General features: G+C 37.9%; 1 protein-coding gene across 1 annotated transcript in view; it reads right to left on the bottom strand.

Moving 5' to 3' along the window:
- Positions 1–25,014, bottom strand: part of SDCCAG8 (SHH signaling and ciliogenesis regulator SDCCAG8) — a gene marked incomplete at its 3' end in the record, with an annotated part of 219,519 nt that overhangs the window by 143,335 nt on the left and 51,170 nt on the right. The window lies entirely within an intron of this gene.

A 25,014-nucleotide genomic window follows, 5' to 3' on the forward strand; every position in this document is an offset into this window, starting at 1 on the left:
TGTGCCACTGGGGAGGCCCATAATTAATTAATCTTTAACTGAAGTAATATTGGGGTACCTGTCAGGTATTACAACCATAGTGCACACACCAACAACTCACTCATATTCACTTACTACAAATCGTTATGCATCCTTCCCTCTTTGTTCTTTACTCTCTCCTACCCTTTCCTTCCCTTGGTGCTTCAGTTCTGTAGTAAGCTATCAAGTGTTAGTTCTTTAGCTTGTCTTCATCTGACTATTAATTTACTCTCTATTCCACATATTAATGACACCATCAGGTATTTACCTTTCTCCTTCTGACTTATTTCACTTAGCATTATCCTTTCAAGTTCCATCCATTTTGCCACAAATGGCATGAGTTTATCTTTCTGGGTCACTGAGTAATATTCCATCATGTATACATACTACAATTTCTTAATCCACTCATTTGTTCTGGGGCACTTAGATTGTTTCCATAGTTTAGCTATAGTAAACAGTGCTGTAATAAACACGGCAGAGCAAGTTTCCTTTAGAACCAGTGTTTTTGAAATTTTGGGGTAGATGCCTCGGAGTGGAATTACTGGGTTAAATGGCAGATCCATATTTAATGTTTGAGACACCTCCATACTGCTTTCTGTAAGGGCTGGGCCATTTTCACAGGTGTAAGATGGTATCTCACTGTGGTCTTCATTTGCATTTCTCTAATAATAAGTGATTATGAACATTTTTTCATGTGCCTGCTGGCCATTTTATACATTCTGATAATTATGGAAATACTGTTCACTACTGAAACAATCATTCATTTGCTTAATTTTCTTGTACAGTATTTTATTATTTCTGGAACTAACTGCCTAGTTTTTAATAGTTTACATTTCTAGGTAATGGACATATTTTTCCCAAATGTTCAAACAGATCTGTCAAATACCCATGAATAATATTTTCAATAATGAAACACATTAGATATGTTTCTTTAAATTTTTCCCTAGATATATTCTTCTTGGTACCTATGCCTAGTATGTTAATGTCTTGAGTCAAGCATCACCCATGTTTCAATTAGAATTCCCTGTTTTGTGGGTGCCAATAAGTCATCCTATTTTTTAATTCACTCCCTTTTTTAGGGAGTTCTCCTGGTAACTTTTCTCAGAAATGATACATGAATAATACATTTAAAAATATTTGCATGTCTGTAAATGCTGTTATTCTATGCATACTCTCAACAGTTTGACTAGGTATAAAATTATTTTGAAATTAATTTTTATTCAGAATTTTTAAAACTTTTTTAAAACTTTGACATCATTGTTCACTTTTAAACAATATTGGCTTCCCCCACACCCTCATGTATAGTCCCCATAGAATTTCCTTCACCAATGCACCCATGCACCATCACCACAGTCCCCTGTGCCCCTCCCTCCATCCCTCTGATCCCTCTCCCTCCTCCTCCCCTGCATTTTGTCTGATTTATAATTGTCTGTTTTTGTTTTGTTGTGTTTTGTATTGTTATTTTTTTAAACACTGATATCTTATTTGCGTTCCCTGTATTCCTGCTATAAGTGAGACCATCCGATATTTTTCTTTTTCTTTCTGCCTTATTTCACTAAGCATAATTCCTTCTAGCTCCATCCATATTGCTGCCAATGGCATGAGTTTATCATTTTGATTGCTGAATAATATTCCATTGTGTATATATACCACATCTTCTTGATCCACTCATCTATTTTTGGGCATTTGGCTTGTTTCCAGGTTTTACCTATTATAAATAGTGCTGCAATAAACATAGGGGTACAGATGGTCTTTTTTTTAAAGATTTATTTATGTATGTATACAAGAGCTGATACAGGCCAGAGGTGTGGAGGGTGAGAGGATTCACCAGAACAGAGTGGGGAACAGAACAGGCAGATTGACCAAAGTACACTGCTGACGGGAGCAGTAGGCGAGTCAGGAGAGGTCTGCAGCGCCATGTGGATTGCTCCCTGGCTGGCTAGAGGGATAGAATTCATGCTGCAGAGGGTATGGACAACTGCACAGGTTGAGTCTTAACCCCTTGTGCCACCAGGGTGGCCCGACAGGCGGCCTTTTGAATCAATATTTTTGTATCCTTTGGGTAGATCCCTAGGAATGGAATTGCCGGGTCATATGATAACTCTGTTTTAAGTAGACTGAGGAACCACCATATAGCTTTCCATAGTGGTTGGACCAGTTTGCACAACCACCAGCAATGAAGGAGCATTCCTTCTTTATCACAGCCTCCCCAACATTTGTTGTTGCTTGTTTTTTTTGATACGTGCCATTCTTACTGGTGTAAGGTGGTATCTCAGTTTGCTTTTGATTTGCATTTCCCTGATTATAAGGGATGTTGAACATTTTTCATATGCCTGTTGGCCATTTGCATTCCTCTTTGAAGAAATGTCTTTTAAGTTCTTCTGCCCATTTCTTGACTGGATTGTTTACTTTGCTTTTGTTGAGTCTTGTGAGTTCTTTGTATATCTTTGTGATCAGTCCCTTAACAGTTGTATGGAGTACAAAATTTTTTTCCCAATCAGTGGGGTGTCTCTTTGTTTTGGTTAATGCCTATTTTGCTGTATAAAAGTTTTTCAGTTTGATGTACCCCCAGGTGTTTATCTTTTCCTTAACTTTCTTTGCTTTGGGTGATGAGTCTTTAAAGAGGTTACTGAGATGTATGTCTTATAGTGTTTTACCTATATTTTCTTCTATATATTTTATGGTTTCTTATGTCCAGTTATTAAAATGGCCATCCTACCAAAAGCAATTTACAGATTCAACTATTTCAAAAAAAATCTCAATGACATTCTTCAAAGAAATAGAACAAATACTGATGAAATGCATATGGAGCCACACACAAAAAAAAAAAAAACATGGAGAGCCAAACATGAAAACAAAGGAGAAGGAAGGTATCAAACTTCCAAACTTCAAACTATACTGCAAAGCCATAAAAATTAAAACAGTATGGTATTGGAACAAAAACAGACATACAGACAAATGGAACTGAATAAGAGCACAGAAATAAAGCCACACTTATATGGACAACTAATCTTTGACAAAGGAGCAAAGAATATGCAATGGAACATGGACATTTTGTTCAATAAATGGTGCTGGGAAAACTGGACCACCACATGCAAGAGAATGAAACTAGACCATTACCTCTCACCATGCACAAAAATAAATTCACTGAGAATTTTTAAGGAACTACTTGCCTTCAAGATTCTACCATTATAATTGAAAAGTCTTATGGCATTCTGATTCTTAATACTTGGTCTGTCTTTTTTCTTTTTCCCCCTAAAATCATTTATAATCATTTGATTTCCCTGACATTTTGATATCACAAGGAGAGAATAACTCTCTGGAATCCAATCATAATTACATGGAAGGATTAATCTTCCTTTCATATAAGTTCAAAATTGTCATGATAGACTTCAGTTTTATTGCTTTGAATATGGGTATTGAGGTCAATACTTATTCTAAACAAACATTCTTTAAAGAATTTTAAGAAAATTATTTCTCTTAATGTTTTTCTTTATTATTAAGCAAAGTAGCATTTACTGATGAGTCAAATTCAAAAGTACTTCCTCAAGAATGGAGGTATTATACGCCCAAACTTCAAACTACACTACAAAGCCATAGTAATTAAAACAGCTATAGTAATTAAAACAGCATGGAACAAAAAACGGAATCAAATTGAACGGAATCAAATTGAAAACCCAGAAATAGGGCCTTCCTGGTGGCGCAAGGGATTAAGCACAGCATCATGAAGATATCCTTAGCCTCTGCAGCATGAGTTCGATCCCTGGCAAGCCAGGGAGCTACCTACATAGTGTAGCAGGCCTCTCCTGCCTTGCCTGCTGCTCCCCTCAGCAGTGTTTTTCAGTCAATCTGCCTGTTCTGCTCCCCACTCTGTCTGGTGAATCCTCTCAACCCCCACACCTCTGGCCTGTACTCCAGTTCTTGTATGAATAAATAAATCTTAAGAAAAAAAGAAATAAAGCCACATGTATATGGTCAACTAATCTATGACAAAGGAGCAAAAAATGTGCACTGGAACAATGAGTCTCTCCAATAGTAATACTGGGAACTGGACATACAAAAGAATGAAACTACATTACTCCCTCACACTATATAAAAAAACCTACTTGGCCTCCCCAGTGGCACAGCGGGTTGAGCGCAGGCAGCGCTGTGAAGCTGTCTGCAGCCTCTACAGTGCGGGTTCAATTCTCAGCCAGCCAGGGAGAGACCCACATGGCGTGGCAGACTCTCCTGCCTTGCCCGCTGCTCCCCTCAGCAATGTCTTCAGTCCATCTGCCTGTTCTGCTCAACATCATAATAACCAGCAAAATGCAAATCAAAACCATCTCACAATGGTGAGAATGGCTCATGTTAAAAAAAAAAAAAAAATTACTGGCAACCACAAATGCTGGAGATAATGTGGAGAAAAGGGAATCCTCTTACACTGCTGGTGGGATGCAAACTGATCCCTCCACTATGGAAAGCTATGTGAAGGTTCCCCAAATTACTAAAAATGCATCTACCATATAACCAAGCTATCCCACTCCTAGGAATTTACCCAAAGCATACAAAACATTAATTTAAAGGAAATCTGCATTCCTGTGTTTAATGTAGCAGTATTTACAATAGCTAAGATATGGAAACAACCTAAATGCCCCAAAACAGATGACTGGATAAAAAAGATGTGAAGGAGGAAAAAGAAAAATATCAGATGGTTTCATGCATAGGAGGAATATAGGGAAATTGAACACGGTCAATAAAAAAAGAGACAAAACTTGTAGGCAAAATATAGATCAGAGGTATATAGCAGGGGAGGGTGAGTGAGAGAGTTCAAAGCAAGAGAGGAAAGAGCACAAGGGACTATGGTGATAGTTCACAGGTGATGTTGTGTTGGGAGATTTTGGGGACTACACCTGAGGGGAGAAATCAAATATCGTACCAAAATGTAAGAAAATAAAAAAAAGTTTAATCAATATATAAAAAAGTACTTCCTCAGAGCTAAAGTAATTCTCAGCTAAAATAAATGTTCACTTCTAGCCCCATCCATGTTGCTGCAAATAGCATGTGTTTATCTTTTTTGATTGCTGAGTAATATTCCATTGTGTATATGTACCACATCTTCTTGATCCAGTCATCTATTTTTGAGCATTTGGGTTGTTTCAAAGCTTAGCTATTGTAAATAGTGCTGCTATAAACAGGGGTACAGGTGCTCTTTGGAATTAATGTTTCTGTGTCCTTTGGGTAAATACCTAGGAGTGGAACTGCTGGATCATATGGAAGCTCTATCTTTAGTAGGTTGAGGAATCTCCACACAGCTTTCCATAGTGGTTGGACCAGTTTTCACTCCCACCAGCAGTGCAGGAGAGTTCCTTTTTCTCCACATCCTCTGTGGTAGGAGACTTCAATACCCCACACTCAGCAATGGACAGATCAACTAGGCAGAAAATAAATAGGGACATAACAGACTTAAACAAAGAACTAGACAACACTGGCTGAATAGACAATTATAGGGCACTGCTCATCAAAAAGGCTGAATTCTTTTCAAGTGCTCGAGACATTCTCCAAAATTGACCACATATTGGGTCACAAGTCAAGTACCATGGATTCATATGAATGTCAAAATTATAAGCACCTTCTATGAGCATAAAGGTAAAAAACTAAAAATTATAAAAAGAAAGCAGGGAAATCCTCCAACACATGAAAACTGAACCACAGATTACTGAAAGACTGAGTTAATGAGGAAATCAAATTAGAAATTAAAAAAAAAAAAAAAAAAAACACCGAGAGACAAATGACAATGAGGACACAATCTTTCAGAATGTGGTACTAAGCAATTCAAGGACATATTAAGAAATAGAAAGAGGGGCCTTCGTGGTGGTGCAAGGGGTTAAGCACCACACTATAAAGCAATCCGCAGCCTCTGCAAAATGAGTTCAATACCCGGCCAGCCAGAGAGAAACCCATGTCACAGCAGACCTCTCAGTCTTGCCTGCTGCTCCCCTCAGCAGTGTATTTCAGTCAGTCTCCTGTTCTGTTCCCCACTCTGTCTCTGGTGAATTCTCTCACCCACCCCCCCACATCTCTGGCCTGTACTCTAGCTCTTGTATGCATAAATAAATAAATCTTAAAAAAAATTACAAAAAGAAATAAGAAAGAATTCAAATAAATAGCTTTATCTCCCATCTTGAGGAACTAGTAAAAGAAGAACCAACAGAACCAAAAGCTAGAAGGTAAAAGAAAAGAAATAATTAATACAAATTAGAGCAGAAATAAATGAAATGATAGCCCGAAAGAGTAATGAAACCAAAAGCTGTTTCTTTAAAAACATAAACCAAAGACACAAAACTCTGGCTAATTCACTAAGAACATAAAATGAAAAAATGCAAATAAACAGGATCAGAAATGAAAGTGGGGAGGTTACAACAGACACTGCCAAAATTCAAGAAATAATAAGAGACCACCATGAGTTATATCCCAGTAGGTACAAAATAGTCTTGAAGAGATGGACAGGTTGTAAAATTATACAACCATCTAAGACTGAACAGGGAAAAATTAGAAAATCTGAATAGACCAATCACAAGCAAGGATAGTCAAAGATTAATCAAAATTTTCCTAAAAAACTAAAGTCGAGGACCAGACAGCTTCACATGTGAACTCTAACAAACCTTAAAGGATGACATAAACCTGCTAAAACTTTGCCCCCAAAATTGAGCAAATGAATACCTCCAAAAACATTTTTGTCAACATTATGACAATACCAAAGCCAAACAAAGACAACATACAAAAGGAGATAACTATAGAGCAATTTACCTAAAGAACACAGATACAAATATCCTTAATAAAATTTTAGCAAACTGAATCCAACAATGCATTAAAAGATGACACCATGACCAAATGGGATTTATACCAGGTAAACAAGGATGTTTCAGGGCCTCCCTGGTGGCGCAGCGGTTGAGCGCTAGGCTGCAAAGCTGCCTGCAGCCTCTGCAGCGCCGGTTCAATCCCCGACCGCTGGCGAGGGTCCCACATGGCGCACAGACCTCTCCTGCCACGCCCGCTGCTCCCCTCAGCAGTGTATTTCTTCAGCAGTCTGCCTGTTCTGTTCCCTGCTCTGGCTCTGGTGAATTCTCTCACCCTCCTGCGCTTCTGAGTGTAAAATAAATAAATAAATAAATAAATAAATTTGTATAAATAAATAAATCTTTAAAAAAAAAAAATGAAGGATGGTTCAAAATCTGGAAGTCAATCAATGTAATTCAATATATCAACAACAAAAAAGAGAAAAAGACCATGTGATTATACCAATATATGCCAAGAAAACATTTAATAAGATCCAACACCCATTGAACACTGAGGTAAATGGAACTTACCTTAAAAAAATGGTATATATTACAAAATCACAGCTAACATCATTTTCATTGGTGAAAACTGAAAGCTTTTCCACTAAGATCTATTACAAGACAGGGTGATGTTCATTCTTACCGCTATTGTTCCACATAATAATGGAAGCACTAGCTAGACCAATTAGGCAAGAGAAGGAAAGAATATAAAAGGAATTCAAATTTGGAGAGAAGAAAAGCTAACATTATTTGCAGACATGATAATATACTTCAAAAATCCTTAAGATTCCACTGTAAAACTAATTGAAAAAATAAATCAGTTAAACAAAGTAGCAGGTTATAAAATCAGTATACACAAATCAGTTGCCTTCCTATATGTAAAAATTGAACTAGAAGAAAAGAAAATTAACAAAATGATCCTATTTATAATCACACAGAGAAAAAAATAATATCTAGGTCTAGACATAACCAAGGAGGTGAAACATCTATGCAAAGAAAACTATAAGACATTGTTAAAAGAAAATAGAAGTTACACATAAAATGGAAAGATACCCCCTGTTCATGGATTGGAAGAATCACCATTGTCAAAATGGCCATCTAACCAAAATGCCTAAGCAATATATCTATTAGTGCAATCCAACAAAAATTTCAACAGCAATCTTCAAAGAAATGGAACAAACATCACTAAAATTCATATGGAACAACAAAAATCTGAATAGCCAAAGCAATCCTGACTAAGAGGGGGAAATAGAGGCATTACACTTCCAGACTTCAAACTATACTATAATACTATAGTAATTAAAACATTATGGAAATGGCATACAGACATCCAAACCAAAGGAATAGAGTCAAGGGCCCAGAAATAAGCACACATGCATGTAGACAGCAAATCTTCAACAAAGGAGCCACAAGTACATACGCTGCAGCAAAGAAAGCCTCTTCTATAAATGGTGCTAGGAAAACTAGACAGCCACATGCAAAAGAATGAAACTAGACCACTGTCTCACACCATATACAAAAATCTGCTCAAAATGGATAGACTAGGAGCCAATACCTGAAGTCATATAATACATAGAAAAAAAAAATAGGCAAAACACTTCATAACATGGGCCTCAGTAACGTCTTTTTGAATTCATCCCCAACAGCAAAAAGAACATGAACAATTGGGACTACTTCAAACTGAAAATAAAAAGCTTCTTCACAGCAAAAGTAACCATAACTAAAACGAAAAGACATTCTACTGAATGGGTGAGTTTATTTGCATACTATACATTTGGCAAGGGATTCATAGCAAAGATCTATAAAAAATACATGCAAATCAACAAAAAGAAAACAAAGAACCCGATTAAAAAATGGACAGAGCATTAAATAGACACTTCTCCAAGGAACACAAATAGATGGCAAACAGACACATGAAAATAATGGTCATTATCACTTATTATTAGCAAAATACAAATCAAAATCACATCACTTCTGTGAGAATGGCCCATATTACAAAGCCTAGAAACAACAAATGCTGGCACATATGTGGAGAAATAGGAAGCCTTTTACACTATTGGTGGTTCTGTAGACTGGTTCAGCCCTTATGGAGGTTCCTCAAAATATTAAAAATGGATCTCCAGTATGACCCAGCAATCCCACTCCTAGGCATTTACCCAACGGGAAGATTTTACTCCTGTGTTCATTGCAGCCCTATTTACAATAGACATAATACGGAAACAACCTAAATGCCCCTAAATGGATGAGTGGATCAAGAAGATGTGGCATTGGGGCCTCCCTGGTGGTGCCGGCAGTTGAGCTCCACACTGTTGACCTGTCTGCAGCATCTGCAGTGCGGGTTTGATCCCGGCAGGCCAGAGAGAATCCCACATGGCAAGGCAGATCTCTCCTGTCTCACCCATTGCTCTCCTCAACAGTGTATTTCGTCAGTCTGTCTGTTCTGTTTCCCGCTCTGTCTCTGGTGAATCCCCTCACCCTTCCGCGCATCTGGCCTATACACCGGATCTTGTACACATAAATAAATCTTAAAAAAAAATGTGGCATTTATACACAATAGAATACTACTCGGCAATTAAGAAAGACGATCTCATGCCATTCACAGCAACATGGATAGAGCTGGCATTATGATAAGTGAGGTAAGTCAGAAGGAGAAAGACAAACACTGGATGGTGTCACTTATAAATGAAATATAGAGAAATTAATCAAAGGAAAAGATAAAGCCAAACTTGATTATAGAACTGAGGAATATAGAGGAGTAGAGGAGGGAAAGGGGTGAAAGAAAAGTAGGGAGGGAACACAATGGACCATTGTGGTGGGCAACAGGTGCTTCGTTTGTGGGTGCTTGAATGGAGTGTGGGGATCCCATATCCCCAAAACACAAACAATGATATAAAATATTACCTCAATAAATTTTTAAATACATAGAAATATAAAATTAATGTATAAATTGGCATATTACCCATAACTAATTGCATCATGTTGTTATTTTAACATTCTTCATGTGAAGAAATATCATTAAACACAAATGAAAAATCAAGCTAAATATAAAGCTTCAAGAAAACTAAACAATTTTAATAAACAAGAAAATGAAAGCTCTTTCAAGTAAAATAAAGATGTTTTCACTATCTATATAAATATAAATAAATTTAAATGAATTGAGAATATTGCTATTCCTAATGTTTTATGTGATTTAACTACATGAAAACTTAATAAATTTAAACATATGAAGTTTATTATGCACTTAGGGTTTAAAAATGCCTCTTTTATTTTAAATGTGTTTATAATGCCTTCAGTCTCTCAGTATGAGTCAAAAATCTTAAAAGATGTCAAATACAGCATTTATAATAATAAATTAGTTTTAGAACTTTGTTCAAAATTGATACCACTACCTTAAATGATTTGAATAATGCAAGTCATTACTTAGAGAATTTCCATAATTTCTTCTATTTTCCGATTATGTTGCAAGTGTCATATTTTTGCAGATACTTTATTTATTAGTATACTAATAAAATATTCAAGTATACTTTTCAAAGTTAAATATTTTTAAGGTAGATAAAAAAGTACTGAAAACTATAAAATCACAATTTCCAAAGAAAACTGGTTAACAAATCTACTACTCTAATAATAATCATAGTTATTCAGTTATTGTATCATTTTATTAAAAATTGTGTAAAAATAAAGTTGGCCCGGGGCCTCCCTGGTGGCACAAGGGGTTGAGACTTAGCACTATGAAACTACTCACAGCCACTGCAGCATGAGTTCGATCCCCGGCCAGGGAGGTGAACCACATGGTGCAGCAGACCTTTCCTGTCTCACCTGCTGCTCCCCTCAGCAGTGTATTTTAGTCAGTCTGCCTGTTCTGTTCCCCACTTGTCTCTGGTGAATCCTCTCACCCCCCACACCTCTGGCCTATACCCCAGTTCTTGTATGCATAAATAAAAAAAATCTAAAAAAAAAATAAAGTTTTGGTCCATTTACTTTTAGTCAGGAATAAAACCGGCAAAACTATTTTGTCTCAGAAAATTCACAAGAGGGTGAGAGAATTCACCAGAGCCAGAGTGGGGAGCAGAATAGGCGACTGATGAAATACACTGCTGAGGTGAGCAATGGGTGCAGCAGGAGAGGTCTGTTGCACCATCTGGGACCCACGCTGGTGGCCGGGATCGAACTGGTGCTGCAGAGGCTGCAGGAAGCTATGCAGCCCAGCTCTCAACCGCTGCACCACCAGGGGAGGCCCTTTAAACTCATTATTAATGTTACTTTCTTATGAGTTGTCAAAAAAAATCAGTTACATGTTGATTCCTAAAGGTAAATTACAAGGAATATTTTGGGCAATTTTACACCTAACTTTCAAGACATTAAAGTACATTTTTGATTTATTAAATAAAATTCCTCTTCTTTAAATATCATGCTGACTATATTTCTACATATATGTCTACATATATTTCTACTATATTTCTTTCGGTGTACCTACCGAAAGGACGCTAAAACATCTGGGAAGACCATAAAACATTTGGGAGTTAACTCCCATGTTTACATTAACACTTTACTTAATAAAAATACCAAAAGGTTTAAACACAAAAAGATAGCTTGAGGAATAGAAGATTCCTCTGTCATCATATTTACATTCTTTTTTACAGAAGGAAACACTGGGTCCATTGAGATTAAAGGACTCCCTCATGTCCTCTCAATGGAACTAGAACCCAGATTTCAGACTCTTCCTGATACCTATTTATATTCAAATGTGGAATAATGCCAAAGCACAATGCTAACTCAGTTACAAGCACAAACAAGTTTCTATTGGCAGTAATTAATTTTTAAAGCACAATAAAGAAAACACATAATCTGTTTCTCCTTTGACAACTGTTATTTAATGAGAGGTTTTTCTTTTTGGTCTGTGCACTTTCTTATTAGTAAAATTCTGTCAATCTCTGACAATCAGAACAAATGTAGTAAGACTCAGCCGCCCCCCCTTTTATAAACATTTTATAAGACCAAACATATTTCTTAATATAGAAAAATATTTTTTTCATTTGGCTTATTTTTATCAATATTACTGTTAAGCACAGATCCTAGGGCAAAATAAAATTTTTCTTTTAAATGAAGAAAACCTCATTTAGAGCCATTCAAGATCTTCTAGCATTTCATTTCAAGTGGAATGATCTCATTTTATAGGAAATCACATTTTAGCTTTTACTAAATCAGTTTCAAATGACTAATAAAACCAGTATCTACATATAAACCACTTAATAGTACTGAGCCTCTAAAGAGTACTGAGTCTCTGTGAGGGAACATCTCTTTGATACTCAGTTTTTGTTACCCGTGGTGTTCCTGATGACAAGACAACAACCTCAGTGCTCAGGCTCTAACCATCTAAAGAGAATAAGAGGGAATATTACTGAAAGCACACCTCGCAACACTTATGTTTGGTTTGAAAATATTCTTAGCATTAAAACGGCATGTCTGTATTCAACTCACCTCTTAGCTGCTATAGGTTACACAAAAAATGTATCTTATTCCACTGGAAAACTGGACAATTTAACCTTATCTTGCTGGAAGGTTTTCACCAAAATTCATGAAATGTTCTTATATGAGGAGGAAAAAGCAAATTTTAACAAAAAAACTAGGTCTATTTTCAAACATACAACTGATTGAAAAAAAAAAATCTTCTGTACTGAGACAACGGTGTACGTGATCTCACCTTATGGGGAGTTTTTAAAAAATTCACTTAGCTGTGGGCTATATAAATATTTCTGTAAAATTCTATTTGGGGTAATTAAAAAATTCATTGCATTTCACTTTAACTAAAAAATAACCTATATTTTCTAATTAATTTCAGCAAGAATGATGCAATGTAAAGATGCTTTCATTACTTAACATTATAAATGTTTCTTTCAAATTAACAGCATCTACATACAAAGGGATAAATTCACCTGCTCAATTTATTGACCATCTATTCCATCATAACAATTCTTTAGTGTGTACAGCTTTCATAGTTCAGAAAACATTTTAATCAATAGTACAAAATTTATATGCTATGATCATAATAAAGAGTAATGGTTAGGACAGCACACATTAAAATTGAGATATAATTAACATAATATAAAGTTAGTGAACTTTAGGTATATAAAACTCATTTGACATATGTACATGGATAACACTTTTAAAAGGAGAGTAGATGGATTTAATGAATAGAAGAAGTCTCAAAAAATGAGACTCCAGGTCCTCAAATAGGCAATATAATTCATTTATCCAGATTACTTAGATGAAGAAATTGAAATATCTCAGTCAAGACCATTTCCTTCAGTCAGGAGTTTCCCAACATATGTTTAAATCCTGCCAACTATAAATCTGCTCCATATTTACAAAGACACTTTGATTTCTTAGTCATCCAGACCTAGTATCATCACTATTTGCCATCAAACTTCGGTTACATGGGTTAGTAATACCTAAGTACACTACTTAAACATAGTAGTTACAAAAGTAAATATCCTGATTCAACTAATTATTCTGAAGAAGGATAATAGACTAGTTCTTAAACAACACATGTAAAAAAATAAAAACAACAATGGAAGACAGAATGGAATATTTAATTTATAAGGAGGTCTTTAGCTACAGGTCACAAGGCTCTGCCCTATCCTATACTGTTTAAACTTTATTGAGGACATCAATGATACAGTAATTAAATTTGCCTCTGACAGGGGCCTCCCTGGTGTCAGAAGGCGTTAAGACGCAAACTATGAAGCTATCCACAGCCACTGCAGCACAAGTTCGAACTCCGGCTGGCCAGGGAGCAACCCACATGGCTCAGCAGACCTCTCCTGTCTCGCCTGCTGCTCCCCTCAGCAGTGTACTTCAGTCTGCCTGCTCTTCCCCACCCTGTCTCTGGTGAACACTCTCACCCCCTTCACCTCTGGCCTGTACCCCAGTCCTTGTATGCATAAATAAAATAAATAAAAAAAAAATTGCCTCTGACAAAAACCTGAGACAAATGATTTATTACGGTAAGATGTAAAAAAAAAATCCAAAAGTGTAGGTCCATATTATAAGTGATTACATTTCGAAGAATAAATGTAAATACCTGTATTTAGATCCAACACAATAAACATGCCATGAGGAATATTAACTATATTTAAGCTCTGTAAGAGTTCACAATGAGATATTTTCAACAAGTACATAACCCAAATGATAACTAGCACTGAAACCAGAAAAATGTAAAAAGCTTAGTTGATAGTCCCACTTCTATATACCAGTTAGGTCATATCAAAACATAATATTTAGCTATCATATGACTCTGGAAGCAAGTAAATAAAATAAAACATTGGCAAGAGAGATGAGGATGGAGAGTGTGAATAATAATCATAACATTAGTAAAAATCTTAATAAAATAATAATTTTCATATTTATAGATTATTATTTGTTAATGATATATGGTAAACACAGATAGCTCAAAATTTTCAAAGTCTTATCAAATGGGAATTGTATCTAACCTCCTTTTGAAATAAGAAATAAAGGAATTTGCCCAAGTTTGCCAGGTAGTAGGCAGTGAAGTGAGAATTTGATCTCAGAGAGTCTACATTCAGGACCTAAACTCGTGTCTACTTATCCACCCACCCACCAATAGATCTAATCACTGTGAACCTAAATGAATGTTAGGCACTCAAAACACTGGAATACAAAGGAGAAGTAAGAGTATATAACTTAAAATAACATAGTCAAATGGAAGAAACAAGATACTTTATTTTTTTAAGATCTATTTATTTATGTATATAAGAACTGGGGTACAGAGCCTCTCTTGTGGAGCAAGGGTTAAGACACAGCCTATGAAGCTTGCCATAGCCACTGCAGCATGAGTTTGATCCCTGGTCAGGGAGGTACCCACATGGCACAGCAGACCTTTCCTGTCTTGCCTACTGCTCCCCTCAGCAGTGCATTTCAGTCAATCTGCCTGTTCTGATCCCCACTCTATTTCTGGTGAATCCTCTCACCTCCCACAACTCTGGCCTGTACCTCCAGTTCTTGAGTGTATAAATAAATAAACATTTAAAAACAAATAACTGGGGTACAGGGCAGAGGTGTGGAGGATATGAGGATCACCAGAGTCAGAATGGAGAACAGAACAGGCAGACTGACTGAAATACACTGCTGAAGGGAGCAGCAGGGAGACAGAAGAGGTCTGCTGTGCCATGTGGGTAGCTCCCTGAAGGATGGGGATCTAACTTGTGCTGCAGAGGTTGTGGATAGCTTCACAGTGCTGTGCTTAACCCCTTACGCCACCAGGGATGCCCAGAAATAAGATATTTTAAACTAAACAAATAACATAAAATTATAACAAATTCCATGAAGGTAACAGAAGCAGTGCAAATGAATAATAGGGAGTAGAGGAATAATACATTAGTAGTTAGAGAGTGGGAACATTTGAGTGGAAACCAAATAAAGATAATGAGAATAGGAATAGTGGATAAGAATATGTAAAGTACATGTCTGCCCCAAACCCTGGCTTATTTAAGAAGCTAAAGGAAAACTATGGAGGTTCCAGTGAATGGAGATAGAAATAGGTGAGAAGAGAAAAAAACAGATTATACAGGGTCTCCAAAACTGTGGTAAGAAGTCTGGATTTATATTTCTAAATGTAAAGTTTTAAAGAATGATGAAAAAAAAAAGATTTACCATAAAAAAAGAAAAATACATGTAAATGAGAAAGTCACTTCAAATTGTTAATTGGGAAAACAATTCAATTCAATTAACATTTTACTTTTGCTTATGTGTTACCTATGGACTGAGGGGGGTATGCCTTCATGAATTTAATGTTATGGTGAGGGAAGGGAGAGAATAAACAAATGAATACAGTATTGAGTAAAATATAACAGAAAGATGGATAGGGATGACTGGAGGAATAATGTAGGTTTAAAACAAGGTGGTCAGGGAAGGGATCACATATATGACATCAGGGCAATGACTTAAGGGTACTGAACTTCTGTTCTATTGGTAACATGGGGAGTGTGGAACAAATACAAAGGTCCTGAGTAGGAGTGTATCTGATGTATTTGAGAATCATCAAGAAAGTCAGTGTAGCTGGAATATAGTGAGGAAGGAGAAAAGCAGATAAGGGCAGAGAGGGTCAGACTATTCAGCACTTAATAGATCACTGGATAGTATTGACTTGCAAGATCATAGTACCCACTAAATTGGTGTAATCAAGAGTGTCAAGATATGACACAGCTTTTAACAGGATCTCACTTGTTGTGAGGGGACTAAAATGGGAAGAAGGAGAAGGGAAGTCCTGACTGGACATTATTGCAATAACACTGAAGATGAAAGAACCTTGGACAGAGTACAATAGTGGACACAACTGTAAAAGATAAATGGATGGCAAGTATGCATGTGTGAAGATGTTTACTATCATAAAATTAAGGAAATACAAACTAAAACCATAATCATTATGTCATTATATACTTCTTAGAATCACAAAACATAAAATAAAAAAGAGTCATTAAACATAGCAAGCAAACATTATTACTGAAATAAAAATACTATTAAAAAATAAAAACCTTGCAACCAGGAAAAATGACAATACAATATATCAGAAATTAGGTGACAGAGGCAACAAAAACAATTCTAAGAGAGAAGTTCATGTCAATAAATGCCAACACTCAGGAAAAAGAAAAATATCACAAATATACAACCTAATTTAACAACTCAAGAAATTAGAATAAAACAGTTCCCAGAGTTAGTAGAAAGGAGACAATAACAAGATCAGAGCAGAAATAAATGAAATAAAGAAAAAAACATAATAGAGAAGTTGTTTCTTTGAAAAGATAGACATTTTAGACTTACCTATACACTTTAAAAAAGGACTCAAATCAGTAAAATCAGAAGTAAAAAGGAGACATTAAAACTGATATCACAGAAATACAAAGGATAAACATAAACCACTATGACCAATATAAAAAACGAACCGCACAGCCTAAAGGAAATGGATCAATTCTAGAAACACAACTACCAAGACTGAATCATGAAAAATAGGAAATCTGAACATTTAAGGGTATTGTATCAATTATCAAAAACTTCTCCCCCCAAAAAAGGCCAGGAAGTTTACTTATTAATTCTACCAAACATTTAAAGAATACCAATCTTTTCTCAAACTTTTCCAGAAAATAAAAGTGGACGAAATACTTCCAAACTCATTTATTTATGAAGCCCCTTGTCCTGATATAAAAACCAGTGAAGTGGCCTCCACGGTGGCGCAGTGGTTGAGCACTGGATTGCGAAGCTGCCCGCAGCCTCTGCGGCGCCGGTTCGATCCCCGGCTGCTCCCCAGCCACCGGAGGAGGGTCCCACATGGCGTGCAGACCTCTTCTGCCGCCCGCTGCTCCCCTCAGCAGTGTACTTCAGTCCTTCTGCCTGCTCTGCTCTCCCCTCTGGCTCTGGTGAATTCTCTCACCCTCCCAGCTTCTGACTGTACTCAGTGCTTGTACAAATCAATCAATCAATCAATCAATCAATCAATCTTAAAAAAAAAAAAAAAACAGTGAAGAAGCTACAAGAAAAGGCCAAAGGGATATTACAGGTCAATATCCTTGATAAAAAATAGATGCAAAATCCTCAACCAAATTATTAGTAAAAAAATTCAACAATACATGAGAAAGATTCTAAACCATGATCAAGTAGGATTTATTGCAAAGATGCAAAGGATGGTTCAACATTTCTAAGTCAACCAATTTGATATGCTACATTAAAGAAAGGATAAAAATCATGATCATCTCAACAGATGCTGAAAAAACATTTGACAAAATTCAACAGTCATTTATGATAAAATCCTCAACAAAATGAGTAGAGGGAAAATTTTTAAGGCCACATATGATAAGCCTGCAGCTGATATCCTATGTAACAGTGAATGCTGGAAGATTTTCCTCTAAGACACTAAGGACAAGGATCCTCTAAGACAAGGATATCAGCTCTCAACACTTTTAGGCAAAGCAATTAAGTCAGAAGAAGAAATAAAAGATAGCAACATTGGAAAGCAAGAAGCAAAAGTGCCACTGTTTGTACATGACATTATATATTAAAAAACCCTAAAGGGCCTCCCTGGTGGTGCAAGGGGTTAAGCGCAGCACTATGAAGCAGTCCGCAGCCTCTGCAGCATAAATTCGATCCCTGACAGGCCAGGGAGCAACACACATGGTGCAGCAGACCTCTCCTGTCACGCCTGCTGCTCCCCTCAGCAGTGTGTTTCAGTCAGTCTGCCTGTTCTGTTCCCTACTCTGTCTCTGATGAATCCTCTCACTACCACCTGTCCTGCACTTCTGGCCTGTACCCCAATTCTTGTATGCATAAATAAATAAATCTTTAAAAAAAAGAATAAACAAGTGAAGCTACATCAAACTGAAATTCTTTTACACAGGAAAAAAATCATCAACAGAATGAAAAAGCTCTGCAGAATAAAAGAAATTATTTGCAAATTACATATCAGATAAAGGGGTTAACATCCAAAATATACAAAAAAGGAATGTAACTCAACAACAAAATAACAACCTAATTAAAAAATGGTCGCACTGGAATGGATCAGCATCAGGTGAGAGCAGCCACATCTGCAGCAGATCTGGAGACAGGAAGACCAGTGTATCTGCTAGGAGGAGAAATAGAGACAATCAGAAAGGGTAGGAAAGACTAAAACTAAGACACAGTGAGTTAGGAACTGCGCAAAAACACTGAGAAGGATACCAGTCTTTCACCCATCAGAAATCCTAAGCTTTCCCATGGCCCACAGCAAGGTCAGTGAGTGCACACTTCCCTGTGAGAGCATAGCCTTCAGAACAAAGAGCACAAGAGTGGTCTGTAACTAATTTCAGCAGTAGAGAGAAGAACTCATCTTCTTCCTGCCCCAAAGCAATTTCTGCGCTTCCTAGTAGTTCCTACCATGCGCAGCCAGAGAATGCAAACCTCCCCAGAGAGCACAGCCTACTAAACAAAGCGTACCCAGGTTGTCCGTGTCCATCCTAAGGAGTCAGAAGATGTGCCCACCCATCCCTAACACTATCTCTAATGCTTCCCTGCTATAGTCAGTGACTGCTGGTGCTTGGAGAAATCAGTCTCCTGAGCAAGACTGCAGTGACCAGGAGAAGCATCCAGCTCTCCCTATGAATGACCTCTAGGCCACCTCCCAGCTCATGCAGTCAGAAAGTGCAAGCATCCCAAAAGAGCACAGCCTGCTGAACAAAAGGGCAACTGGGTTGCTTATGGCTGGTTTGGGGAGTCAGGAAAGGTTCTGAACTCCTCTAACATGCTCTATCAGACATTTCAGAAGCTCTCAACTTGCTAAGGCTGGAGAGTAAAGGTCGTCTAGGAAGATCACAGGCTGATGGGCAAAGGTTACCTAGCATGGCTTATGTGATCAGCAGTTTCTGCCTCTCCCTTACCCAACCCCCCAAACTTCTCTGCTTCCCTGTGGCTCCCAGGTAGAGCAGCCAGAGAATATAGTTCAAGTTTCCCCTGAAGAATACTGCCTGCTAAGCAAAAGGTAAACAGGTTGCCTGTGCCTGGCTTTGGGAGTTGGGAGAGGGGAGAAATCACAGTCTGCTAAGACAGGGGCACCCTGGATACTTAGGGCTGATCTCATTGGCCAGGAAAAGTGCCACCTCTTCCCTACACAACCTCCAGGCTTCAGCTCCCAGCCAGTGCAGCCTGACAGAACATGACTCCCCAGGAAAACATCCTGCTGAGCAAGAGGCACAGTATTACAGAGAGCTACAAGCAGCGATCTGAAAAATAACAGCTAGACCTATTTGGTTCTGGCAGTACCCTGAACAGCCTGAATAGCGACATATTGCACAGCTACCTATATAGTACCTTGCCTGGCACTGGGATCTACAACTCTCCCCCTCTACTCCTTCATGTACCTGAACCTCAGCCTCAGCCTCAAGGGAAAGGCACTACCCACCAAACCTGCAGAATTCAGAATGAGGCTATAGCCAGAGTTAGTTGCAGGTTGTGGCTTCCAGAAGAGCACCACTAGGGGAGTCTACCTTGATCTGCTTAACCAACAGTGGTTGTATGCAGATCATTCCCTCCTCTCACACAGGCACAGCAGCACTGAGGGAAGCTCATGGCCATTGGAAATCGGCAGCAATCTCCACACATCTATATCCTTAGTGCACTCAGCGAAGGCCAGACTGTTGGAGCCCTCCCGCAAGCTGACTCTTATCTCCAGTTATTCTGATTGGAGACGTGGATTCAATCAACACTATAATAGAAAACTGAGTATCCAAGGTAAACATGACAGTGAATACCTTGTGATCTAAAATTTTAACTAAAGACAGTTACAATAGGCTGGGAAGGAAAGAGGTCTATTTTATGTCATAGAAACAATCACAAAGTACCAAACAGAATGAAGATGCACAGGAATTCATCCCAATCATGGATCAAGATAAAACCCTACTTCAGTGATCAGAGGAATTGTCTTAACGATGCACACTGAAATAAAGAGAACAAACAATGAACAAAATGAACAGAGAACAATTATAGGGGAAATATGAAGAAGTTCCAAACAAAAGTCACAGAGAGAAAGAATGATGTAAGTTGAAATGCAAAACCTGTAAAGGGTCTCCCTGGTGGCGCAAGGGGTTAAGACACAACCTATGAAACATATCCACAGCCACTGCAACACAAATTCTATCCCCAGCCAGGGTGCTACCCACATGGCGCAGTGGACCTCTCCTGACTCGCCCGCTGCTCCCCTCAGCAGTGTATTTCCATTGATCTACCTGTTCTGCTCCCCACTCTGTCTCTGGTGAATCCTCTCAACCCCCACACCTCTGGCCCATACCCTGGTTCTTATATGCATAAATAAATAAATCTTTCAAAAAAAGAAAAATCCAATAGAGAGGCTCATCACTAGACTCTATGAGGCTGAGAAACAAATCAGTGAGACAGAAGACAGGGTAGCAGAAATCATTCAAAAAGACCAGCAAAAAGAAAGAGGAATTTTAAAAAATGATGACAATATCGGGACTTATGGGATTAGCATCAAGAACAATATTTGCATCGAAATGATTTCAAAAGAAGAGAAAGAGGCAAAAACTAATATCTCAAACCATTTACAGTATTGTAAACTACTACTAACTCAAAAATAATACAATAAATTTAAAAAATAAAAGGGGGCAAAGGAAGAGGGCAGGCTCTGCAAATAAAGGTAAGCAGTTGGAGCCCAGCAACCTTGTGTTCCCCTTCAGGAACTGAGTGAAAGCAGAGTGAGGGCTCAGCAAACAAAGGTGAGCAGCTAGTCCCAGGAAATCACGGGCTTCCTACAAGGCTCTTGATGGTGAACAGCCTGTCCTAGGAAAGTGTAGTTCTGCCTTCAGCACTGTTGGAGGCTGGCAACCCTGTGCCCTGCTTTTGGAACTGAGTGAAGGCAGAGGAAGGGCTCTGAAAACAATGGTAAGCAGCAGTCACAGGAAATCATAGGTCTGCCTGCACCTATGCACCCCATCTGAAACAGCAAGTAAAGTCAGAAAGGCTCAGGGAGGGCCCAGGCCCCATTGGGAGCAGCAACTGCTTGAGAGAGTACCTTTGGCCCATATACAGCATTAGAGTCTGCATAACCCCCTACCATATGCACAGACCATGCCCAGCATTGTAGGTTAAAACACACATGAAAGGGAATAGATAAGCAGCATACAGTGACTCAGTGATCTTCAGGGATAGGGCCAATCAACCAATCCATAGAATCACAATCTTTATGAAGTCTGGTGGGATAGTGCAGTATTAGGCCTGGCCAGCAGTCCCTGAGGTCCCTGTAGAAGCACCCCAAAGAAATGCCCATCACTACCAGTGGCCCAGTGGCCCAGTGCATAGAACAGATTCCAAAACAAACAACATGGAGAAGGAAAAATACAAATAACCAAGCAAGCCTTCTGGGGAAGGACATGCCACAAAAAGAAAATCAGCCCCCAAACTCATCAATAATGGCATGGAAGATCTCTGTTTTCCAAATACAGAATTAAGAATTGCTATGGTTAAAAAATATAAAGAAGATGAAAAGGAAAAAAAAATACGAGAAATATAATTAATGAACTGAAGAACTTTAAAGAAAGAAGGAAATGAAGAAGATGCGGGATATTAAATGATTAATGGAGGAGCTAAAGAGCTCTGGTAAAAGTAACAAAAACAGGATTGATGAAATGGAAGAACGAATCAGACTCTTGAAGATACAGATATGAAATAACCAAAAAAAGAAAAAGAAAGAAATACAAAGGAAAAAGAATGAAGAAACACTTTAAGAACTATCTGACACCATAAGGAAAAGAAATGTAAGAGTTACAGTAATCCCAGAAAGTGAGGAGAAAGACAAAGGAAACAAACAGCTTCACAAATGAATTCTACCAAATGTTCAGAAATTCTCAGGATAGAAGGAATATACCCTAACATAAAAAGCCATACTGATAAGGGACTGGTCACAAAGATATACAAATAACTCACATGGCTCAACAACAACAACAAAAATAAACAATCCAGTCAAGAAATGGGCAGAAGAACTTAAAAGACATTTCTCCAAAGAAGAAATGCAAATGGCCAACAGGGATGTGAAAAAATGTTCAACATCCCTTATAATCAGGAAAACGCAAATCAAAACCACACTGTGATATCACCTTACACCATTAATAATGGCACATATCAAAAACACAAGCAACAACAAATGTTGGCGAGGATGTGGTGAAAAGCAATTCTCCTACATTGCTGGTGGGAGTGCAAACTGGTCCAACCACTATGGAAAGCTGTCTGGAGGTTCCTCAGTCTACTAAAAATGAAGCTGCCATACGACTTGGCAATTCCACTACTAGGGATCTACCCAAAGGACTCAAAAACACTGATTCAAAAGAACACCTGTCCATCTATGTTTATTGAAGCACTATTTACAATAGGTAAAACCTGGAAATAACCTAAATGCCCAAAAATAGATGACTGGATCAAGAAGATGTGGTATATATACACAATGGAATATTATTCAGCAACCAAAAAGATAAACTTATGCCATTTGCAGCAACGTCGATGGAGCTAGAAGGAATTATGCTCAGTGAAAAAAGCCAGACAGAAAAAGAAAAATATTGGATGGTTTCACTTATAACAGGAATATAGGGAAACCAAATAAGACATCAGTGTAAAAAAGAAAAATAACAGTACAAAACACAACAAAGCAAAAACAGACAATTATAAATCAGGGACATACTGCAGGGGAGGAGAAGGGAGAGGAATCAGAGGTATGGAGGAGCACAGGGGACTGTGATGATGGTGCACGGGTGCCTTGGGGAAGGAAATTCTTTGGGGACAACCTGAGGTGGTGGGGGGAAGCAAATATTTTTAAAAAGTAAAAAATAAATAGGGCCTCCCCGGTGGCACAGCAGTTGAGCTCTGGGTTGCAAAGCTGCCCGCATCCTCTGTGGCGCGGGTTTGATCCCCGGCCGCTCCCTGGCCACTGGAGGAGGGTCCCACATGGCGCATAGACCTCTCCTGCTGCCAGCTGCTCCCCTCAGCAGTGTACTTTGATCCTTCTGCCTGCTCTGCTCCCCACTCTGGCTCTGGTGAATTCTCTCACCCTCCCGCACTTCTGACTGTACCCAGGGCTTGTATAAATAAATCTTTAAAAAATGCAGACTTTTAAAAAATAAAATTAAATTAAACATAAAATTTAAAAAATTTAAAATATTAAAAAAAAAGCCATAAACAACAAACCCACAGCCAATATTATTCTCAATGGTGAAAAGCTGAAGGCCTTTCCTTTAAGATCAGGGACAAGAATGTCTACTCTAGCCACTGTTTTTCAATATAATACTGGAGGTCCGACCCAGAGTACTAAGACAAGAGAAAGACATACAAGCAGTCCAAATAGGGAAAGAAGAAGTAAGATTATCACTATTTGCAGACAATATGATAATATACATAGAGAACACCAAAAACTCCACAGAAAAACTAGTTAAATTAATAAACTAGTTTAGTAAAGTAGCAGGATACAAAATCAAAACACAAAAATCAGTAGCCCCCCTATATGCAAACAATCAATCTGAAGATAAAGAAATTAGGAAAACATTCCATTTACAATTGAAACTACAAATGTCAAATACCTGGGAATAAACCTAAGAAAAGGACGTGAGTGACCTATAAAAGAAAATAATAAAACATCATTAAAAGAAATAGACACAAAGAAATGGAAAGACAACCCCTGCTCATGGACTGGAAGAAGTAACATTGTTAAAATGGCCATCCTATTGAACACAATTTATAAATTCAATACAATCCCCATAAAAATGTCAATGACATACTTCAAAAAAATAAGAATAAATATTGATGAAATTCATAGGGAGCCACAAAAAACCTTGAATAGGCAAAACTCTCCGTTCTAAATAGAAGGAGAATGGAGATATCACACTCCCAAACTTCAAACTCTACTACAAAGCCCTAATAATTAAAAGAGTATTGTGCTGAAACAAAAACGCACAGACCAATGGAATCAAATAGAATTCCCAGAGATAAAGTCACACACGTGGGCAACTAATCTCTGACAAAAGAGCAAAAAGACTATGCAGTGGAAAAAAGGATAGTTTGTTCAACAAGTTGTGCTGGGAAAACTGGACCACTATTTGCAAAAGAATGAAATTAGATTACTGTCTCACACCATGCACAAAAACCAACTCAAGATGGATAAAAGAACTGGACATAAGACCTGAATACATAAAGTATATCGAAGAAAATATAAGCAAAACACTACATGACATATATCTCAGTAACATCTTTAACGACTAATCCCCCAAAGCAAAAAAAGTGAAGGAAAAGATAAACAGCTGTGATTACAGCAAACTAAAAAGCTTCTGTATACCAAACGAGACATTAACCAATACAAAGAGAAACCTTACTGATTGGGAGAAAATTTTTGTACCCCATACAAGTGATAAGGGATTGATCACAAAGATCTACAAATAGCTCACAGGACTCAACAAAAGCAAAATAAATAATTCAGTAAAAAAATGGACAGATGGTGGCCTAGGGGTTAACTCTCAGCACTATCAAGCCATCACTAGCCACTGTGGCGCAGCTTCAATCCCCGGCCAAGGAGGTAATCCACATGGCACAGCAGATCTCTGTCTCGCCCACTACTGCCCTCAGCAGTGTATTTCAGTAGATCCGC

Source organism: Talpa europaea, assembly GCF_964194135.1.
Source record: "Talpa europaea genome assembly, chromosome: 14".
NCBI classification, from domain to species: domain Eukaryota; kingdom Metazoa; phylum Chordata; class Mammalia; order Eulipotyphla; family Talpidae; genus Talpa; species Talpa europaea.